The sequence below is a fragment of the Mandrillus leucophaeus genome, unplaced genomic scaffold (assembly GCF_000951045.1).
Source record: "Mandrillus leucophaeus isolate KB7577 unplaced genomic scaffold, Mleu.le_1.0 Scaffold56, whole genome shotgun sequence".
Classification (NCBI taxonomy): Eukaryota; Metazoa; Chordata; class Mammalia; order Primates; family Cercopithecidae; genus Mandrillus; species Mandrillus leucophaeus.
The window spans coordinates 3,736,577-3,749,235 of NW_012106030.1; the positions used below are offsets into that span (position 1 = coordinate 3,736,577).

Here is a 12,659-nt window from a genome sequence, read left to right on the forward strand (position 1 = left end):
GAGCTTCGTATTTGGGTATCAGGCATTACTTACAGCTAAATATCAATCCCTACAACCAAAGGCTAGGGCTCAGACCTAGGATCCTCAGGCTGGTCCGGCCTGCCTAAAGCCCTTGTTTATTTCCCCAGTATGCTGTACAAATGGTATTATTTACTCTATGTGCATGACATGAATAATAGTTAAGTAGCACTGAATTAGAGGTATTTCTTTGGAAGGCAAAGGGTCTAGAAACCAGGTCTCTTGAGGAATAGTTGAAGGGCCTTGGCATATGAGCTTAGAGCCGAAAAGATTAAGGACAAACAAAATAGTTATTTTCAAACATTGCAAAGACATTTTGTTACAGAACAAGTTTATTTGTTCTACATCAATTTAAGATGCAGCATGGGGCCTGTTGGGTAGATGTACAAGTGAGCATACAAAAATCCAGCTCAAATAAGAGATTTCTCACGATTAAAATGCTTGACAGAGCACTGTTTTTCAGAGCAGTGCCTTCTTCATTTCTAAAAGTGTTAAAGAGAAGTTGGATGTCCTTGCAGCCGGCTGTGTGGCTAGGGTGGCCGGGATACACTTAAGTATCTGTTTAGGGATCCCAGGCAAGTAGAAATTATGGAGGCTTTCTAGAAAAAGACAACTACAGCGTGAACAGACACACCAGGGGAACAATGAGAACAGGAGATGTTCGTGTGCCAGGAATGTGTGGAGGAAATGACATGAGCATGAGATTGATGATCGAGAACTTTAAATATTCTGATAGGCAGTGGGGAACCATCTTGTTTCCAGTCCTGGGGAAGGATATGATAAAACCAATGTCTGAGGAAGCTTTGCTTTCTGTGTTGTGCCAGAGGAATGTAGGAGAGAGGGAAAGAGATATATGCCATGCAGGGAGATCGCTTTGGGAGCTTTCCACAATTATACTATTTCTTAACTGTGCTGTGAGTCGGTGGAGAGGGGAGTAATGGAAACAGAGACGGAACATAATCAGAATTTAATGGAAGAACTAATATGGGTTTCCTTGAAAATTGCCCTGAAATAGAACTCTCCAAATTATTAATTGAAAGTGATGTGGTCAGTTTGTTAGATCAGCAGATCACAATCAGGTATTTGCATCTTGGTGCACCATTCAAGCTGACCGGTGACCTGAGACAAGTCATTAAAATTCCTTATATTCTAATTCCCTAGCGGTATTATCCCAGCATGAGAGAATGTTTGCAAAACATTCTGAGTCTTGGATGAAAGCTACCTTGTTATAATAATATTATACTATAATTATTCTGGTTATTGGGGTTATTGTTCTCAACATTGATGCAATTTAATATTTCCTACCTTAGGGATATTTTTGTCTACAGCAGAATTCTGAAAGTGGCTTTCCGGGGAGATGTTTTTTGAAAGACTGGGAAATCTTTCAACTATTTGTTTTAATAATAGTTCATCATCAAGGAAATGTGAAAAATATGTAATATTGAGGATTATCACTCCTATTTTCATCTCAGTCTAATATCTAGGATATATTGAAAATACTTTTGTCTCATCTACTTACAGGCAGCTAGAATGGTTTAGATTGGTGCTTTCCTGGGGTACTGATTTTTTTTTTTTTTTTTTTTCCTGTGGAATTCTCAGAACAGGGCTTTCCTCAAAAGAATACATTAAGACTGTCAGAATGATTCTTTTCAGCAGATTAAGCCTTGCAGATGCCCTTTGTTGAAGGAAAAATGCATTATTCTAAAAGGCCTTCTGATCTTCAGGAAAACTGAAAATATCAAATATTCTTCTACCATTTGAACTTCCCTACAAGAAAATCCCAGATATTTTTATTTTCCAGTCTGCAATAATTCAGAGCTTATAGTATTTTAAGATGAGGATATAGACATGTTTTGAAGAAAAATTAACTTTTTACATATTCATTTACTGAAAAGAAGACACCCTTCCCCCCACCCTGGAAAGACAAATCATAGTGCTTCGTTTTTATTTTTTCGTTTCCTATTTCTTGCACCTGGACATTTCCCTGGATGAAGTGATGTGTACGGCATAATTATCCTGGGACATAATTGCTTCATGTGTGTCAGCAAGACATGGTTCAGATATTTATTGAGCTCTGGTTGTCTGTGTCCTAAATAAGACCGTGCTATTTCAGGGTTGCAAAAACAACTCCGATGCACTGGAAAAAGAAGAAAGGAGGACGTTCCTCAAAAAGAGTTGGTTTCATGGTTTAGAAATCCATTTATTGCTTGCACCGACAGACTATGCTTGAGTGTGCGAAGGCTCACTTTGATTTATAGGGGCTTATAAAATGCTCTGCTCTTTGTACCCAAAGCCACAGACCTGCTGTGAATAGGCCACGGACCCTGAGTTTTTCTGGTGGTCAAATTTATAAAACCAAACAATAATCTCTTTGGGAAGCTCCTCACAGGCGAGCCTGAGTCTGTTAACTTCAGTCTGTACAATGTCTAGCGTAGGGCCACATGTTGACGAGTCCTCATAAATGTCCTTGTTGCTGTTGATGAATGAAGGATGGAAACTGGGAATAGCACGTGGGGCACAGGGGCTTGTTTTCCATGACAGATAGGAGGAGAGCTCATACATGGGGAGGGAGAAGATAGATGGGGGAGTCAAGGACATATTTTGGTGGATGCTACTGCTATTCTTTAAGAAAAAGGAAAAATGGCTCCAGTTATCTTCCAGTAGTGTCATGGCCCTCTGCTAGGAAGCGGGTTTATGATTTGAAGGTGTCTGAGACGTTCACTGTGATTATAGTACAAAGGGTCATTTGCACTCTATGATGCAATGGTGGCGGAATTCTGTCTCAACTTTGCGGTCGGCCACTCTGATTAATTTTTTTTGAGACGGAGTCTTGCTCTGTCACCAGGCTGCAGTGCAGTGGCGCCATCTCGCTCACTGCAACCTCCGACTCCCTGGTTCAAGCGATTCTCCTGCCTCAGCCTCCCGAGTAGCTGGGATTACAGGCGCGTCCTACCACGCCCAGCTTTTTTTTTTTTTTTTGTATTTTTAATAGAGATGGGGTTTCAACATGTTGGCCAGGATGGTCTTGATCTCCTGACCTCGTGATCCGCCCTCCTCCACCTCCCAAAGTGCTAGGATTACAGGCATGCACCACGACACCTGGCTTACTCTGACTCATCTTTTATTTCAGTCCTTTCCCCTTCCCTTCCTATCTCATTCTCTACTTCCTTTCCTCCCACTTTTCTTTCTTCCTTCCTCAACTACTTGTTTAGAACATGTTTCTCTTCGAGGCTATAAAGATCCCATTTTCTTCCCATAGCTGAAGACCATTCAGGGAAGGTGGAAGTGCATGCCTGTAATCTCCACTATCTCCACTACTTAGGAGGCAGAGGCAGAAGGATCACTTGAGCTCAGGAATTTCAGTCCAGCTGGGCACCATAGCAAGCCTCTGTCTCAAAAAGAAAGCATTTTCATATACGAGTAAAGTTGAGGCTTGCTTATGTCCAGAGGGGGAAAGGTTACAAATTTTCAAATATACCTGTTGCATTTTCTTACGCAGAAAGTGGGATAACATATAAATAGAACATCTTGTCTGTAGGATGAATGTAACCTTAAGAAGTATTGCAGTGTGTTATTATGGCTTAAAATGTATTTAAGACCTCTATGTTGAGAAAATTTCTGTTTTGGGCAAAAGATAGAGAATGGAACCAGTATGCAGTAGTTATATTGTTGGGGGAGTCTTGAAGTAGCAAAGAAAATGAAGTATTTCTTTCAAGTAGAATTTTGCAACCGAACTGAAATTCTACTTTGCACAAGTGTGCCTGCGAAAAGTTACAGCAATTTAGGATTGAAAAACCTGTATGTTGCTAAATTCATAGTTAACCTAATTTTAGTTTTTGCAGAAAAGATGATTTATAATAGGAAGAAATGATAATACTTTTTAAGGAGTTTTCTTTTTTTCTTTTCTTTTCTTTTTTTTTTTAAAGAGACAGGATCAGCCAGGTGTGGTGGCTCACGCCTGTAATCCCAGCACTTTGGAAGGCTGAGGTGGGCAGATCCCCATCTCTACAAAAAATACGAAAATTAGCTGGGTGAGGTGGCACATGCCTGTAATCCCAGCTACTTGGGAGGCTGAGGCATGAGAATCCCTTAAACCTGGGAGGCAGTGGTTGCAATGATCTGAGATCACGACACTGCACTCCAGCCTGGGCAATAGAGTGAGACTCTGTCTCCAAAAAAAAAAAAAAAAAAAAAGAGAAAGAAAAAAGAAAAATGATGAGATCTCACCATGTTGCCTAGGCTGGTCTTGAACTCCTGGCCTTAAGCAATCCTCCCACCGTGCCCTCTCAAAGTGCTGGGATTATAGGCATGAGCCACTGTACGTGGACTAAAAAAAAATTTTCATGCAAAAATTATGTGATTTTTGGTTATCTTTGTTGTAAAAACAGTTTTTTCTTTTTTATTTGCTTCATAGAGCTCCATTCAGTGAGAAGTTTTTATTCTGTGTATTAATCAGCACACACTTTCCATGCACATCTTCTTCTAAAGTGAAGCCCCCAACCTGAAATTCGTCCCTGTCTCCAGTCTAATCTTTATCAGGGCGATTTTGACTTCATCCTACCCTCTGGATGGCAGTGCGGCCACAGGTGGAAACTGTCACTCTTTGAAGCTTCCTCACGTCCATAGGCCTTGGTGCCGGGCCCATTTGTTCTCAGCAGCAGGTTGTGCCCTTTGCATCTGAATTTTTTTCTTTTTTTGAGACGGAGTCTCGATCTGTCGCCCAGGCTGGAATGCAGTGGTGCGATCTCGACTCACTGCAACCTCTGCCTCCCGCGTTCACTCCATTCTTCTGCCGAGTAGCTGGGACTACAGGCGCCTGCCACAGCGCCCGGCTAATTTTTTGTGTTTTTGGTAGAGACGGGGTTTCACCACGTTAGCCACGATGGTCCCAATCTCCTGACCTTGTGATCCGCCCGCCTTGGCTTCCCAAAGTGCTGGGATTACAGGTGTTAGTCACTGCGCCGTGCATCTGAACTTTTCAGTGTCCATAGTCCATGGTGACCCTCCTCAGGTCTGGCTTTGCTTTGTGGTTCACGTGGCTCACAATCCGGCTTGCCCAGGATACTGCCGCTGTACCCCTGCTGCCCCGGCGTAGTTATTCAGAGCATCTCTTTTCTTCTGTAGTTTCATTCCTGAGTTATTTCAGGTATTAGTGGAGAGAGGGGGCAGGGTCAGCTTGGGTTTTACTTTATTTTTATTTTTTAATTTTTTAAAAAAATTTATTATGATTTTTTAGACAGAGTCTTGCTCTGTCACTAGGCTGGAGTGCAATGGCACGATCTCGGCTCACTGCAACCTCCACCTCTCGGGTTCAAGCAATTCTCCTGCCTCAGCCTCCTGAGTAGCTGAAATTACAGGCGCCTGTCACCACACCCAGGTAATTTTTTGTATTTTTAGTAGAGACATTTTAGTAGAGTATTTTAGTTGGCCAGGCTGGTCTCGAACTCCTGACCTCAAGTGATACACCCACCTCGGCCTCCCAAAGTGCTAGGATTACAGGCATGAGCCATCGCACCCGGCCTTGAGTGTTACTTTAAATCTAATATTGTTGTATTGGGGTAGAGGTAGAGAAACCATTGCCTGTAGTAACTTAGTAACAATGGGTCTATATTAGTAGAGTTCTGATCTGGGAAGAGGATATCAATTATTTACTTAATAGATAATCATTTACCACCTATTTTGTGTCAGATACAGTTCCAGGTCCTGGGAATTATAGAAGTCAAGAAAACAGAGTCAGGACCCTAAAGAAGCATACATTTTGGCAAGAGAGTGTGGCAATAATCATAATAAAAAAAGATATAATTTAATGTCAGGTAACAATAAATGCTATAAAGTAATAAAGCATAGCATGGAGATAAAGAAGTTGCTGCAAGAGCTGTTTTAGGTGGGGCAGCCAGGGACGACTTCTGAAGAAGGGACACTTGAACCGTCATCGCAGTCATCTAGATAGATCAGAGTCATCTAGATAGATCCTGTGCAACAGGGGAAGGCCTCCTCGTATTCCCTCTTAGCTCACGGAGGATCCTGATACAGGTGAAAAGTCTATGGAATCTTACTGGGGAAAGGACAGTAATTAGCACAGTGCTATGGCAATTTGTTTTGTATGTACTATCTTCAACTGCTGGGAACTTCCTTTCCATAGTCCATCTCTAGCCATCTCCAGTCCCAACAATCCTACAGTCTACATTTGCTGTTTGGTATATTCCCCAGATCACGTTTTCAGTCACTTTATTTTTTTTATGTATTTATTTATTTTTTGAGACAGAGTTTTTCTCTTGTTGCCTAGGCTGGAGTGCAATGGTACTCTCTCGGCTCACTGCAACCTCTGCCTTTGAGGTTCAAGCGATTCTCCTGCCTCAGCCTCCCAAGTAGCTGGGATTACAGGCGCCCGCCACCACGCCCGGCTAGTTTTTGTATTTTTAGTAGAGACGGGGTTTCATCATATTGGGCAGGCTGGTCTCGAACTCCTGACATCAGGTGATCTGCCTGCCTCTGCCTCCCAAAGTGCTGAGATTACAGGTGTGAGCCACCATGCCCGGCCGTTTCAGTCACTTTAAAAGTTCTAAGAGGTATGGAGAGAGAGGGGCATTTTTGAACATGGTGCCGCACAGCTATAGAATGTGTCCTGGTGCTGTTCCCTGTCAGTCATGTGGCTCTGTAGGGAGACATTCTGGGAAATTCTTCCTGTGCTCCAGGTCCTAGCTTGGAGCCTCCCTCCATCTGAGAGGTTTGCAACATTTCCTGAACCTTAGAGAGTAAAGGGAAATGTGCTCCTATATCCAAAACTTCCAAATGTAAGTGTTTGCCAAGTGCTTTGCAATCTGCCTTTCCATAATTTCTCTCATTATCTCTGTGATGGGATTTATCATGCTGGTACTGCACTTTACTGAGTAAATGTAGGGACAGATGGAGGTGGCAGACTGGAGGAGAAGAGCAAGAGATGACATTGAGCCGGGAGCTCTTCATAGGAATGGTCCGTCTGTGGGCTTCCTGGGGGGTGAGGAGGGGGGACAAATATGTGATTGGCACATGATATTGCCATTCAGTAACACCTGTGGCACGAATAAGCTACCTAGGGTGAAGGTGAGCTGCTATTTCGAAGTTTTGAATAAATTATATTTTAAAGTAATGAAGAGATCCTGGCACTGAGGAGGTTGAAATCCTTTTGCATGGTAGATTTTCTGGATCTGAATTTTATAAGGATTTTTTTTAAAAAAATGGCATTGAAAGATTTTTAGTAGATGAAGAAAGCATGCGTAGTAAGGTGGCTGTTATATGGTGGGTCAGTACACTATCCCCTAGGGTTTGAATTGCTGTTAAGTTTTAGATGTTGTAACTGACTGCTGGTTGGTCTGTTCCTATTTTTTGTTGCTGTTGTTCATCCATCCAACCATGCATCTGTGCATCCATCTATCCATTCATCCATCCATCCATCCATCCATCCATCCATCCATCTCTCCACCCATCAATCCGTCCACTGATTTCTTTTTTTTTTTTTTTTTTTGAGACAGAGTCTTGCTCTGTTGCCCAGGCTGATTTGCAGTGGAGCGATCTCGGCTCACTGCAAGCTCCACCTCCCGGGTTCATGCCATTCTCCTGTCTCAACCTCCCGAGTAGCTGGGACTACAGGTGCCTGCCACCATGCCCGGCTAACTTTTTTGTAATTTTAGTAGTGACAGGGTTTCACCATGTTTGCCAGGATGGTCTCAATCTCCTGACCTTGTGATCCATCCTCCTCCGCCTCCTAAAGTGCTGGGATTACAGGCGTGAGCCACCACGCCCGGTGCCGTCCACTCATTTCTATTACTTACTAGTAGTGTGATTATTTTCTTCATCCCACTTGGACTCAGTGTTCTTTATCTACAGAATGGTGAGTTTTGTCTAGGTTATTGAAAGGGCCTGTTAATTCTAGAATCCTAAGATGCTTACCATTTGATTAGTTTGTGCAAGACAATTGGAAAGAATACAAACATGAATTGAACATAGGTTCTGCCTTCCAAAAGCACACAGTCTGGTAGGTGTGCTGATGTAGAAACATGGCAAAAATGTGAGTAGAGAATGACCAAGTACCAAACACAGCTGCGGTTCATGTGTGTGATGGGAATTTCAATAAATTCAAGACATTTGGCTGCAGATGTTAAGGAAGGCTTCCGAAGGAAGGTGGCATGTATGTTTGAGTAGAGCAAACTGACATTTACTAACGTCTTCAGTTGATTAGCATCCTCATTTCATTTAATGTTCACAGTAGTGGATGTTATTCACTTTACTATCCCCATTTAGCGGATGAAGAAACTGAAAACTGAGGCAGGAAAGGAGATTAAGTAACTGGCCCAAAGCCACCCAGCTGTATTGTGGCAGAGCTGTGATCAAGAGGATGTCCGTCAAGCCCCTTTCATCCTTTTGTCTTAAAAAATCGAGTCAGTAGAGAGATGGGGACTGCAGGATTCCTCCCTCCCCTCCCCTCCCCTCTTTTTTTTGAGACAGGGTCTTGCTCTGTCCCCCAGGCTGGAGTGCAGTGCCGCGATCTCAGCTCACTGTAACTTCCACCTCCTGAACTCAAGCGATCCTCCCACCTCAGCCTCCTGAGTACCAGGGATCACAGGTGTGCACCACCATGCCCAGCTAGTTTTTGTATTTTTTGTGGAGATGGAGTTTTGCCATGTTGTCCAGGCTAGTCTCGAACTCCTGAGCTCAAGCGATCCTCCTGCCTTGCCTCCCAAAGTGCTGGGATTACAGGCGTGAGCCACTGCACTTGGCCCAGGATATTTCAGGCAAAGAAGACCATCAGTGCCCTGGCACAACGAGGTGGAAGTGCCTTGTGTACCTGAGAAACAGCACGGACTTCAGTGGCGCTGGAGCACAGTGTCCCTTAATGGCAGCAGTGGAAACCGAGCCTGGGATGACAGCTTAGGATTCGAGGAGGCATTTTATTGTCTGGCCACAGGGTCTGGTCTTTATTTGGCCCAAATGGACATTTTATGCAGAGTGGAGACATGATCAGAGGAGTACATTTCAGGATGTTTATGACTCTAAGACCTTCTTATGATTCCAGCATCCTTTCATGCTCCTAAGCTCTTCCATGTGATGCTGAGGAAACTCCCCTGCCCAGATGTCTCCTGCAGCCCGAGCCCTTGAGCATTTTCATCTCCGGGTTTCTGTGTTAAGGAACTCAGGGCCCCAGCTTCCCATCCTACCATTCTGAACATCAGCACCTTTGAAAAAACCCTGCTCAATTCTTGGGATTCTGAGAAAAAAAACTCCTTCACCTTCCCCTTTCTGCTCTTTTCTAGATTTTAACCTAATTTCTGCTATTTCAGAATGTTTTCTGTTCAATAAATGAATAATTAGATCTTCTTGGGCTTTGCCAGTGAAAAATATACCATAATATTTAGATTAAAAGAGTGTAATGACTACACTAGCAAAATACACCCCGTTACATGATGAATTCTTCCTTTTCATTTTTATTTGTGGTATCCTGGGGTGGCCTACTGGAGAAAAAAATACTATTTGATTCTCCCTGGGTGGTCAGACAGGACTTGTAAAGACTCTTGTTTGTTTTGTGTTGAGGCTTCAAAGACACGCAGGCTTTTCTACATAAAGATGTTCTAAGAAAATAGGGATTTTTTTTGAAGTTGCTGTGTATAAAGGGAAATTCAGAGCAACCATCTTCCCTTACAACTACCAGCTAATGCGATTAGAGGGTCTCTTTTCACCAGGCATCTTTGTTGTTACCATCTCTCGTCATTACCACCGGTCTTACGGGGAGGTGTATGCTTACAAAGACCACCTCCACCTGGCTTTATTTTTGGCACGATCACACAAACATGTACTTTAATTTTAAATATTATATGTATTGTCACATTTAGATTTTTTTTAAAAAAAACACTAAGAAATCTGAGTGTTGTGTGTGTGTGTGGGGTTCAGGATGCACTGGAGGTGTGTGCTGCCACAACAAATTTCAGGCCACGTGTTCTGCAGATTCCAATTAGCAAGGCCCTCCTGCTGTGGTGTGGGAGAAAAGTTTAGAGTGGGGTTAGGGCTGGCTAAGTGTAGGAGGCTTTTTAATGCAGTCTTTGCAGAACTCCCTCATTAGCACCTCGAGGTCAGTGGGAAGTGGTATACAGAGCACAGTTGGCATTTTCTGCTGTGCATGGTGTGTGGCAGCCATGTTATTTACCCATGCTTATTTTCTCCATTTCATAAAATTAATTGTACTCAATGGGGGGATGGGTTGATAATGCTGAATTATTTTAAGCCTGGAGGGAGCTCAGCAGCTGTGTCCTAGATCAGACCACTGATCTATCTAATAGGTTGTCTTGCTACCTGATCCACTGGACAAATGTGTTTCGCCAATTAGACGAATCCCCATATGGAGAGAAAAATGACCTTGAGCCCCAGAGAGCCAGACAGTTGCTTCATGCACTGTCTTCACCTACTGAAGCTGCTTCATCGCCTTGGCCGAATAGGAAGGTAGTATATTTCTAACCTCTAGACAATTAAATTTCTCCTTTAAAAAGTAGCCACTCTATGTGAAATAGTCAAATCTGTCCTGACTTGCCAAGACACTTGCTTTTGGAATCGGGTGCTTTTGGATGTAGCCTCTAAAAATGTTAAAGAAGAGCAAATCTTGGAAGCTTCCTTCTTGTGTCAAGGCATAACCTGCTGAGGTCCAGGCTGCAGTGACCCATGAACATGCCACTGCCCTCCAGCCTGGGTGACAGGGTGAGACCCTGTCTCAAAAATAAAGACATAACCCCTTGCTATAAAAAATATATATATATGTGTGTGTGTGTGTTTAAGAGGAGTATCAGAGAAAGAAAGATAAATTTTTAAGTAAAAGGAAATATTATAAGCTAATTTTGTTGGGTATTCTTCTGGGCAATTATTTTATCATCAAATACATGTCCACAAAATGCCAGATTTCTTTAAAAGATAAGCCTGGGCACAGAAAACAAACTTGATGTATGATAGAATCTTGCACTTGTTTTTAAGTCTTGGAGTTAAAGTTTACTGTGGTTTTGGTGTGACTCTACCAGCAACAGGATGGCACTCAGTAGAGGGTCCATGGTATAGTGGGAAAAACCTCCTGGGGGTCAACCAGGTCCAGATTTTGATCTGTGGCTCTGCTGCTGCTAGCTCTGTGACCTTAGGCAAGTTACTGCACACACTCGACCCCAGTCTCTTTGTAGTCGTCTGTTGCTATCGATACTAGCTTTACAAAATCGTTTCAAAGGTTAAATGAAGTAAACTATATAAAATAAATATCTAGGGCTGGGCACAGTGGCTCAAGCCTGTAATCCCAACACTTTGGGAGGCAGAGGTGGGTGGATCACCTGAGGTCGGGAGTTCGAGACCACCCTGACCAACATGGAGAAACCCCGTCTCTATTGAAAATACAAATTAGCCTGGCGTGTTGGCACATGCCTGTAATCCCAGCCACTCAGGAGGATGAGGCAGGAGAGTCGCCTGAACCTGGGAGGTGGAGGTTGCAGTGAGCTGAGATTGCGCCATTGTGCTCCAGCCTGGGCAACAAGAACGAAACTTCCATCTAAAAAATAAGATGAAATAAAATAAATAGAATCTAGCTTATAGATTTATGTTAGCTCATTTTCTTTTCTTCTCATTACATCCAAGGACTAGTAATTTTCCAAGGGTAGTAATGTTCCATTAATTTTGGGAGTCACTCTGGAGAATCCTATAAATTTTCCAGATACTGAAATCTAAGCCTAGAAAGGCTTAATGACTCTCTTGCAATGCCTTAGGAGTAGCAGAGTTGGTGCCCAAATCGTGCCTCACTGAATGCTTCCAGCATTACTGCTGGTGTGAGGAGGACGTAGCATTCTGCACTGAGTCCCTGGCATGGCTCTAGAACAGTCAAGTGCAGTGACAGTCTTAAGCGTAGAAAACACTCGACTTTCCAGATCTTCTTTGAGGAACCTTCAAAATACACAGAAATGTGTAGTGAAACCTTACCCTACTGTGTCTGCCGTCAGTTTACTTTTATAACTTTTGACTCAGTTTCCCTTTCTCTCCTAGTACCCTCAGGTGACTGCAGATGTGTTAACCAGCATGTTCGCGTAGGAGACTTTCTGGATGGGGAAGATTTCCAGGTAAAGGACCACCCTGATTCCCTTCGTGGCTATAGCCTGCTGCCTGCCCTTCCCTGGGCGGCCCCAGGCTTCCTGATGGCCACCGCTGCCTTCCTCCTTCTCCTTTTTTGCATTGATTGACTGATTGATTCCTTATCTATGCTATTTTTCTATCTTTTTTGGTATTATTTTTAAGTATTCATATGTGTACACTGTTAATGATATAAAACACCCATGGAGTGGTAAGCCCTAACTTCAGGATAAGGCTTACACTCTGAGGAGGGGACTGGGACACTTGGCCAACGTCAGTTCTGTCTCCAATGTTTTAAACTTTTTTTCCCCAATAAGTATCTCTTAAAAAAAAGAATTTCTTTTCTTTTCTTTTTTTTTTTTTTTTTAATGATGGAGTTTCACTTTTGTTGCCCAGGGTGGAGTGCAATGGTGCGATCTCGGCTCACCGCAACCTCCGTCTCTCGGGTTCAAGCAATTCTCCTGCCTCAGCCTCCCGAGTAGCTGGGATTACAGGCATGTACCACCACGCCTGGCTAATTT

The 12,659-nt window shown here is 43.1% G+C and overlaps 1 long non-coding RNA gene across 2 annotated transcripts in view; it reads left to right on the forward strand.

Moving 5' to 3' along the window:
* LOC105552489 overlaps positions 1–12,659 on the forward strand; it is a 562,990-nt gene that overhangs the window by 118,684 nt on the left and 431,647 nt on the right. For both annotated transcript variants that reach the window (XR_001008022.1, XR_001008021.1), the window contains exon 3: positions 12,055–12,128. This is a non-coding gene — a long non-coding RNA (uncharacterized LOC105552489). The remainder of the gene's footprint in view (positions 1–12,054; positions 12,129–12,659) is intronic.